The sequence below is a fragment of the Chelmon rostratus genome, chromosome 11, assembly GCF_017976325.1.
Source record: "Chelmon rostratus isolate fCheRos1 chromosome 11, fCheRos1.pri, whole genome shotgun sequence".
Taxonomy (NCBI): Eukaryota; Metazoa; Chordata; class Actinopteri; order Chaetodontiformes; family Chaetodontidae; genus Chelmon; species Chelmon rostratus.
Window position 1 is genome coordinate 9,586,755 of NC_055668.1, and position 11,098 is coordinate 9,597,852.

The following is an 11,098-nucleotide window of genomic DNA, read 5'->3' on the forward strand; positions in this document are numbered from 1 at the left end:
GTGGCCCCTCAAACTCCCAGACCTCAGGGGACGGGGCGGAGAGCATCCTGTCACGAGCCCTGACACGCAGCCATCACTGCCACCAGTGCAAAATAGGCCCCTGTCACACCTCAAAATGGGATCCAGCCACTTCATGTGCAATCAGGCCCACATCAGTGATTGATGACCACAAAGTGGAATATGAGGGAAGACAGCAGAGAAGTAGCAACAGCAGAAAAGTGAAACCATTTTGAGTTGTAACCTTTACAAAGCGAGTGCAATTTAAAATCACTGAGAGTACAAAACAGTGAATCCAAACTTTTTGCAATTGAAACAAATGAGTTAGACAATAAACCATAGAGGTATAACAGCAATATGCTGGCATAAGAGAAAGGAACATGGTTGTGTGTGCCTGTGGTGTGTCTGACCTGTCTCTCTGACATGTCCAATTGTCTGTTTAATAATTTAAGCCAAAGCACAATTACCTTGAGAATGATTATCTGTCTCGCTTTCTGATAGCCATGTCTCAGTGGTGACATGATATAACAAACTGCCAGAGCAAGGGTTGCAATTTGATTTCAGCGCTTTTTCATATGATACAGAAAATCTCCGTTTTGCTTCATACCTGCATTAAAACTATAGGTCTCTGCAAGTCGCTGAGATGTAGGTGAGGCGTTGAAATATACTAAAAGCCATTAGAGAAAGAAAACTTCAAATCACTTATCTTTCTCCTTAAAAAAATGACTTCGGCCTGTCGCAATTTGCTGAAAGACTTTTCCATATGATGTTGCCATGAGTGACAAACGCTGAGTGAAAATTAAGCCAGAATGCAGAACCATCTCAATAATACAAGAAATCCATTTTGAAAAAATGAATACCCTTTTTCCACAGCTACCAGGGAGCCCTGATTGCTCCAGACATTCTGAATGATACCTAATTCCTCCAGCCAACTTGTCTATGAAGCCAGAATGTGCTTTGAGGGGATGAGATTTTAAGCAGAACTGTCTTCACTATAGTACTGTGATATGAACTCGGTAACACCGCTTTATTTTCTCCAGCCATTTGGTCCAAACCAGCTGGTGCGGCCAGAGACAAAACACAGCATCTGGCAGGGGAGACTGCGGAGCCCTCGCCACAGCGTGCATGTGTGCGTCAGTCTGTCTTGGTATGTGTAGATGCAATAGCACGGATGTGCGTGCATGGTGAGGAGAGGAGTCACAAATCGCTGCCTCCATCCAAGCGCCAGGGACAGTGTGCCCATACGCTTGGCATGATTATGGGCGTGAGAGAGGCTCTGATTGTGGGATGCTGGAGCGTGAAGCCACTGGAGAAGAACAGAGGGGGACGTGGCAGGGCCGGAGAGGAGGGATGGAAGAATGGAGGGGAAGCCCAGCTGGCGGCTGCTTCTAATTGGGCTGAGCAGGTTTCCATGGCTGACCAGACCCATATGCAGTGCGGATCTAAAGAGAGAGTGGGCCACAAGCAAAGTAGCAGGGCAGGCCAGGCTGCAGGGGTAAGGTGGGGGGGTGGGGTGTAAGGCGGGCAGGCGGGCGAGAGCATGGTCACACTCCAGCAGTCACAGCCTCTTTGTGACAGGGGGCAGAGAGAGCCAGCTGTCACCCCCTGACAGGAACACACACACACACAAACACACACACTCCTCCATGTGTACTGATAACACAGGCTCCGTGAACACACAAAAACAGAAGAATAACACAAAAGCCACTTATGAAACAATGACTTTAATCAAGGCATCCAGCACTCACTGGGGGGGGGGTGAATACGGCCAAAAACGCAGCATGACAGACAGAAAGCGACCTGATGAGAGGAACCAGGGGGTATGAGTGCAGTGCATTCTTCCCACCGGATATTTATTGCATGCCATTGGAAACAATTAGAAGTGATTAAAACAGAGGTGAACTGACAAGGGGAGCGTGGGTTCCCCCACCCCCGCTCCAGCTACCCCCCACCACGCCTGTTAGATGGGGGTGTTTGTGCGTGTCGTGCTCAGGGGGCGAATCGATTCACTTCACACTCTCGACACCATTAATTAATGATCTGCTCTCTGTATTGTACACTGGCTGGCTGTCACGCCATACTTTCTTCCCAAACTTCACTCCACCCTTACTGGCCCAACTCTCCTGAGGCCTCTCGTACGTCCTCTCCTCATTTTACAAAGACATAACGCAACAACACGGATGCACTTAAACATAAACGCTGACACAAACAATAAATGTACCAATAAGGATTATAATATTGAAACAGAATATATGTTTGCATGGAACATAAATTCTTGGAGCGTCATTCATAGGCCTTTGTTTTTATTTATTCATTCCCTTTACAACCGAGCAGATGTCTGGAGGGCAGACCACAATCCTGTTTATGGGAAAAGAGAGGGAGAGAAGAGAAAGGTAGAAAGTCAAACCTGATGTACGACCCATGGCTCACTGCTGCCCCCTACTGTACGAACAATAGTACTCTTCGCATAATGCACTGCACAGGTTTCTCCTCAAATATGCTTTAATACTGTCATTAGGACAAATAACAACAATCCTGTCTATCCAAAGATATTCTTATAGCCTAAAGTCTCAAGTTTGATTTCTCGGCATGCAAATGTATCAACACATTTTGTGTGTGTACACAAAATGCACATTCAGAGAATATGCATAGTTACAAAAGGGTTAGGGTCCACAGACTTCCATACTGAGTGGTCTGATGTTTGTTCTGTTAATCTGACATTTTTACTGGGACTCAAACCCAGTAAATTCTAAACTGCTACTCAAGACGCTGAATTCTGTACTACACCTGTATCGCATTACATTCATGGCTACTCACGGACATGTCTGTGCAGGCGGGGAGTTAGAGCGATTGGAATGACTGCAGGAGTCTCCAGGGGGCTGAGAGAGACAATAAACTACGCCATGAGAAAAATCAGATCACCTTGAATTTGCATAAACAGTCTTCAAATGGCTGCGCACAGGGTATAAGTGTTAGCCATCCAAGCCTGAATAACTCCCATCCGCGGATTAGTATTGGGTTCACCCAGGTCATTTAACACTTAAGACAGTCTCCAGGGAGCCTATTCATGTTGGACAAATTGTTTTGCCTTTACAGCAGCTCTGCGCTGCACAGGGGTGTTAGTGGAGTTCTGAGGAGTAATTTGCCGCCTGTAGTGAGGGACACTCTGCACCCTGTTCCTTCCATTCAGAAAGCGGGGCCAAAAATACTAAACGGCAACAGGAGCAACATCCGCACCAATTACATGGAAATAGTTCCTGTCTGGGTTGAGGTCCAGGGGGTGGGCTAAAGACCCGAGGAATAATGAGCGAGCACTCTTCTTTTGCTTCTTTTTGCTTAAAGCAGAAGAGGCACTCAGGCATCTCGGAGTGCTCAAATGAAATGTGGAACACAGAACTTTGTGAACCAACAAAGACCCGTGAAAACTTTGCAAAGGTGAATATGTACTGTCAAGTTATGAAGGGAATCAGAAGGTTATCAAGAAACTCAGAGTGTATGTGTGACCTAGAGAAAATTGCTTTTGTTGGCTAGGAGTCAGTCCAGTCTGACTTCGTGACACTGAAGAAGAGAGCAGGGACAGACAGCACCCTGCCAAGTGAGATTCACTGGGTGTAAACATCCTCCCTGTTCTACATGATACACCTGTTATACACATGAAGGACGTCTGAGAGGGCAAAGAGAAGCTGGATGGTCAGAAACGTGTTATCTGATTTCCTTGCTTTTCAGTGACTCACATCAGAATTCGAAAGTATTTCTTGGTCTCACTTGCATCAGGTGAGCCAAAACTACTTCTGGTCCAAAGCAGTGATTATTATCCCTGCAGAAAAGCAATTGGAACAAAATGCATCCCCAACTGAATACAGTGCGATTGAAAAATAGATTAGTTGATAACTAATTATGCATTTCCCATGCAATTTATAACACGGCAATGTCTCCAGTAACAACTTCTGGAGCTTGATTAATGGCACCGCACTGGAGGTTTGAAGTCTAGAAATAGGAGGTGTGGTGAAGGCGCTCACATCGGCAGCATCAGCAGTCTGGACCTGCACCTTCTGTCATCGCTCTCACCCGCTTCCCATAAAAGTAAAATGCAGCAGGTTTGGAAAACAGCCTTGTCCTGTTTGTCAGAGGGCTTGTCGTAAATATTGTGTTTGTCAAGCCCCAGAGGAGAAAGCTCTGGCGATAGCACTCATCACCGCCGTGGCACTTCATCTGCTTCTGCCAGCCACACTTAGTGCGAAGGATTGTTTTACGTAGCGTAAATTTGCTGCACCGCAAGGTGATAATCACTTACTTACAGCCTTTCTTACTCACAGATAATCATCTACTACTTAGCCTACCTACTGCAGAAAATGACCACACTATGGCAACAAAGCTTTGATAGGGTTGTTGAACAATAGCAATTATGAATGATTACTTTGGGTCCTGGGATTTCATGCTTTCATAAGCCACTTTGTAAATCTCTTTTGGTACAAAAGTTCCAACTAATTCACCTGCTCAGCGATGGAGGACGGTGCGCCAGTACAAGTAAGCAATCATTATCACAAGCCACTTGGTTAAGCTAAATGACAAAGCACTATTATTAAAGCAAATTGCATTTGTGATACATTGCTTCTATTTTAGCTGGCTCTCTAATGAAGAAGCTTACTTATTTCTATTGTGAGTATCTGGCTTTATTATTTGTTTCAATTACAGGCCTCTATAAGCCGTGGCAGAGATTTATCAGAGTTGTTACAAGTTGTTGGCTGGTGGTCGATTACTTTGATGACCCTTAATGATTTTTCCGTGAATACTTTTGTCTTGTATACCGTCGGGACATGCAGCTCAGGCACATGCCCAAGCACACAACGCCCAAATCTAATCACATTATTGACCAATATCAGAACATACAACAACACTGCTGTGATTGCTGATTGATATTCCCTGTTGCTCGGCTCATAAACAGTAGGCACTTCACTTTCTGTGATTTTCACAGTATTAATCACACACGCTGACTTTAGCTCAGATTGAATCAGCATTTACATGCCGATGGCACGATCATTTGCTTGTGAATGAAGTGAGAAGTTGAAACAAAGCCGCCGCTAAAATAGAAGTATGCACAGTATGCCAGAGTCCTTCTAAATGAACCGTGCTGTCATGAGGTGTGTATACAAGTAGCAACACCGTCTGAAAGTCAACCACACTTATCATCCACTAGTCGACCCTTTGGACTGGACACTCAGAGGACTGAGGTTTACTGAAGGGTACACAACTACAAAATGCCAACATATTTATGGTGGCACTAACCACAGAAAAGGCACATCTTACAAAAATAAGGCAAACAAATTAACACTTCAAATGTGCTTTTTTTTTTGTAAAGCATTATATATGGTCGCTGTAAATCAATATCATTTACTTGTGGTCTTTTTTTTTTTTTTTTTTACAGAATATGCCGTCTTTAACTCCTTTTCAAGTTTATTTTGTGGAGTATGTGGAAAGCCTTGCGGCTGAGCCCTACTCATGAATATTTGAAGTTCTGTCCCTTTCTCCAACTTTTATGGGAGACTTAAGAAAATCAAGTAAAAGCACATCCACTCAGAGCAGCGACTCATCTGTGCGACCTGCTGCACGGCACCTCTATCTCATTTTATTACGGCATAATCAGAAATACTTGAGGTGTCAAGGGGCTGCGTTGCCCCGCCACTGGCACAAACATGAACTTGGCTGCTTTTTCTGAGTCTTAGCTTGTGAGCTGCACATTCAATTTCTGAGTAAATGAATAACGCAAAAGTAGCGACACAGGCAAGCTGAAAGCTAATTAGCCGCAAGCGTAACTGAAAAACTTTTTATGTAAGTGTTGCAAACAAAATAAGCAAACCAACAGAGCCGGGCCTCTGAACAATGCATAGCAGTGATGCAGTGACTAAAACTTAGTCAAAAGTTTCATGAATTACTTGTTCTTACGCTACTATTTATTTAGAATCGTTTTTCATTTTCAGAATGTCATACATCAAATCAAAAAAGGGCAAAACTCCCATTCCTGCTATCCAAAAGAGCCAAACATTTATTTTGGAGCTTTTTATTAGACCAGTCAGCAGCTCCCACGTAACATCATCTTAAGCTTACCCCTCTGATGCCAACACCCAGTCATCACCACCTGCATCAAGACGCCATCCACAATCAGTGCAGTAATGGCCAAGCTTGGGCATTTACGTATGTGGCCGACAGATCAAAGTGATTTCCCCTACAATCAGTCTACAGCGAACTCCACCAGTATTGCCCCCATGCCAACAGCTATTTGACAAAAATCTAGATGAAATCAAATGTCTTACCTTACTCACCTGCCAACTTTCCAGAAGGAAAATATGATCATAGAAAGTTGAGTGCAACTTTAATAACAAAGTTCAGAAATAGATCAAAGGTTGATAGTGACAAAACTGTTAAAAGCTAAGGAACTTTAAAACTAACTTTGACGTCTAATGACTTAATGTGCATTATATAGACCCAGGAAATGTGTCAACTTCTAGCACAATCAAACCTCAATTAAAGCATTCATTTAGATACCAGAATTGTCACAGGACTGTTAGCAATGGCAGAACGGCAGCCTCTAATGGAGGTACAGTCAGGATCAACAGATGGTGAGCACTGCCTCTTCCCCCCTAGGGCAACAGTAAAATTGAGCTTGTGAAATCTGTCACAATCCATGGTGGTAAATGTCTTGCAGTTCCTGCAAATGCTAATGAAGTTCATGTGAGGTCCAAAACTGAGCAGGGGTGGGCAGGGAGAAATGGAGTCCAATTTAAAAATGACACTGTGTGACAAACTCATCCTTCTAGAGGGCAGAGAGTTTTCTCTGGCCTGCGGACAGACATTCACAAATGAGCGCCGCTCAAAGATGCCAGTGACATTCAGGTCGCCATTGTGTCCGTCTCCTTTGAGGCTCATGCCCAACACGTTGCATCAGAGGCCTGGATAAAACCAGCCATTGCTGGCAAACACTTGCCGTCATTAGATGCGAATATAGTGATGACGTTAATTACGTTCTGCTGCTATTGAGTGAAATGATTGAAATTAAGTGGAGGCCTTTTAAATGTCACACACTGGACATTCAAAAGGCCTCCACTCAGCTGGAATGTAACTTGAAAAAATGCCCTTGACATAAAACCTTCAAAAAGAGAGGACTGATGTGGTTTTGGTTTTCATGTACTAATGAACATGTATAGAAGCCCTACTGCTTCACATCACATATTAAAGAGTGCAGTGCATGTATAAGTAGCACCAATATATTGTAGTATATATAATATATATTGAGTATTTCAGTGAACTGAGCATTCATGACTGTACACCTGTACACCTGGTCTAAAATCCATTCACACACAGTATAACCTTGAAGTGTGTCACCAAACAAAACAAAAAGTTACAGAGGAAACTTTCGACATTCACACCAGAAGGCGCTACAGTACCAAGAGAAGCTCATTAACAGTGTGAGGAACATGAGCATAGAAATATCTGGCTACAAGCACCTCAAACTTGCTGATAACAGTCATTGCTTAAGGAGCCAGGAATAAACATGTTAGCGCAAGCAGCAAGCACCGGGATTGTTGAAGTGATGCTGTGGTCCCCTGACATCGCAGCAGATAAAAAAAAAGGACAGCTGCGGTCACACACATTACACAATGTCTGCCTCCAAAGTTCACTTCTGACCTGAAGGTGTTTCGACAGGTAGCAGGCAGGTCGCTAACACACATGTGCTCCACAGCACGATTAGATTGTTCATAGCAGCTGGAGATTTTAGTAGTTTCTGCAGAGTTTGCAGATACTACAGCAGCCAGTTCAGCCCAGCGAGAAGAGTGGCTTCAATACATCGCCCGATTATCAATATGTGTATCTGTGGTATTGTTATGGGTTTTTATTGAACTTGGACTAGGGTAAGGCTTCAAGCTGTGGTCCCATTGTGTTTACTAGCTAATAAGTCCCAGATAAAGTCATCTGCAAGAATCTATTTGCAAAATAAAAAATAACCCGTCAATCAGGAAATAAAAACCTTCTACTTCAGCGTGTTTAAACTTCTATTATTCAATGGCAGTAGCACTTAGTGACTTTAACTTTCTTCCCAGGAGTCCTTGCGCTTTCTCATCTTGTTCCCATGGATCACGGTTGCACCTACTGCCTTTTTCCTGCTTGACGCCACTGTTGCTGTTTGTATGATTTCTATTATTATATACATATTATTGTAATTATATAGCTTGGTCGTGTTGGGTCTCTATACATTAAAGAGTACAATGACGATGATAGAGCTGCTATGTATGTAAAGTGTCACAAGATAACGTTTGTTGTGTGTTGGCGCTATAAATAAAATTTAAATAAAATTGAATTGAACATCTGGCCTGTGTGGATGTTTAGCAGAATACAGCACAATTTTTACCGTCACTTCCTGACCAAAGCTACGCTGCTGCGCCATATCCGTAAATGCGTACATTAGTCTCTCAATGTAAAGGACTTATCGTTTCAGCTGTTGTGCGATGCTGCAGGTGTTTAATAAACTCACAGAATCTGACACACAACCAGCTGTGGAAAAAGAAACACAACAACACTACTGATGTTTCCATGAAGTCACACAATCAGTAAAACCTGATCGTTTTAATAAGATTCAGACATTAATCTAACACTTTACAGACAGACTTAACATCTGCATGTTGACAGATGTTAAAGATACAGTATTATAGAAAAGTAAAAGTAAAAGACATGAATGTTGGTTGGTGTGTGCACCTCTGCTGACTAAAGCCACGCAAACGGAGGCGTTTGCACTCTGTAGTTTTCATAATGGACGAATCTCTGCACTGAAAGGTGGAGAAAAGCACTGTTGACAACTCTACTCACTGTAAGAACAACTTCACTGAGCTTACATAGCTACATCCATGGCGCATACTATGTGTCTTGTCATGTGCAGCACTATATTCTGCCCCTGCCTGACGCTCCACTTTCAGTTCCGCTATGTGACATTGAAATACCAGTTCTGAGGAGCGGTGGGGGTGGGGGTCAAATTTCCATGTTTCATGCACTGTGTAAAGCTGTTTGTTCTGGTGGAATAAAGTGATAAATAGTTGCTTTTCCAACTGAAAAGTGCACTTTAAAATTACAGCCACTGCACTTCAGCGTTTGGTCCAAGGTTTTACAAATCGCTTTTATCCACACACAGCTTTATCTTTGCAATATAGGGCAAACTACCACCAGCATTATAATGTTCTTTGCTGATCTGCTGGCCTCTTTTTCAAAGGCCTTGTATTAATACCAGGTGAAATTGGGAAGCCAGCTTCTTTGAAAGATTGGTTCTTGGCTTAACAAGATGGTTTTTTTATTTTTTATTCTGGAGTGAAGTCTAATTTGTAACCAGGAAACTGACTCTGCAGGCAAAATAAATTAACATACATGTGGTGGTTTCTAAGTACGCCAGTCCATAACAAATTTTAAAATATAAAATAAACATCATCAGGATCAATCTACACCTACACAGTGGGTCGTGCAGCTACTACAGGCAGGCAGAATGATCAAGATTGACGGGAAAAAAGATTAAGCCCATCAGCAGCTAAGCAGTGAGAGAGCTGACTAGATCACGTTCACATGTATCCAACGGAGGAGGTAAACAAATTATCCTGTTATGTGCTGTCAATGACGGTGCGTATCAGGGCCCGAGAGCCCAGTGGGAAATCACACAGAGTAATGATTGGAGATTCGGAGCCTGCCGGTGGGTATGGGTATCTGCTGACTGACAGTGAGCGCTTCCCCTTAACCAGTTTGCGCCCAGTAAGAGCTCATGTCTATTTCAGACAAAAACTAGCCAGTGAACTCAAAACAATGTTTTGCCATTTGAGGAGAAAAATAAATTCCTAAAGTTCGATCTTCACCCTCTAATTCTCCTAGACAGTTGTTGAGAAATAATTCACCAGTAGCATTAAAGATTACTCACAACTCTTTGATTTACATTCCCAAACTCGTTTCACACACTGCAGGCGTCACATATGGAACAGGAGAGCTGGAAAGGTTATAGAGATGTCAGCCAAGTGCCTCAAGGAAGAAACTCACCAATCCACATTCAATATGACAAGTCTAGATTAATCACTACACTCCTCAATCACTAATAATCAGTGTTTTATGACATTTCATGGCCTGCTGAATCCACCGTTTCCAAATATTGCTACTGTTCATGGTCTTAGCTGCAGGAGAAAGGGCTTTTTGCATTTTATATTAAACTAGCCTTGCTTCAATATATCAGGTTATGGTTTGTTTTTCATGCTTTATTCACAGGAAGGCATGATACACAGTAGATGGTCTGAATGCTAATTAACCGTCTGGAGCAAAAAGGGAGAAAAACAACATTTTCACATCCCTGAGCTTTCATCCTGGCTCAAACCTCACTGCTACGAGGTGTGATGGGTTTCTTCAGTCAAGGCCAAATCTCCATCCTTCATGCTGGAGCAGACAAGAGGACTGATTGCACTATACTGTCCCTGTAATTTTCCATGCTGGATGGGGTCATTCAGTCAAGAAAAGGAGCAGACAGTATTTGACTCAGACTCCTTAGATGTGAATCAGACTTGAGTTTTCTCTCAGAGATGCAGCATGATCAACCTATAAAACCTAAAGCAGGTCTCATAGTGTACAATGGGCAATTGTGCAGGTAGTAACTGTGTAGTGGAGGATCACCTTGACCTCAGATACTAAGATATTTTTCCAGAGGTGAGTTTGATGATAACAGGATAACAGTGGAATACAGATTCAAAGTCCTAGATGGTGAGGAAGAGGCTGAAAGTAAAAAAGGAGCCTACGCCAAAGCTAACATCAGATAAGAGGGGAGAGAGAAAGAAAGCTTGACGGAGATTATAAGAAGACAAAATATTAGACATTAGAGAAAGCAGTGAAATGCATCAGACTCTGAATTCATTGTTTTCCCAAGTTAAAAACCTCAACCATAAGAGCTTATCTGTATTCTAAGTGATAAACAGAACTGCAGAGCAGCGGTGGATTTACCTTCCTTTTATTTTCACAACACATTCATACAAATACATTTCAACAGATCTATTTTTATATAAAATATTTGAAACTAGCAACAACTTGGCATACA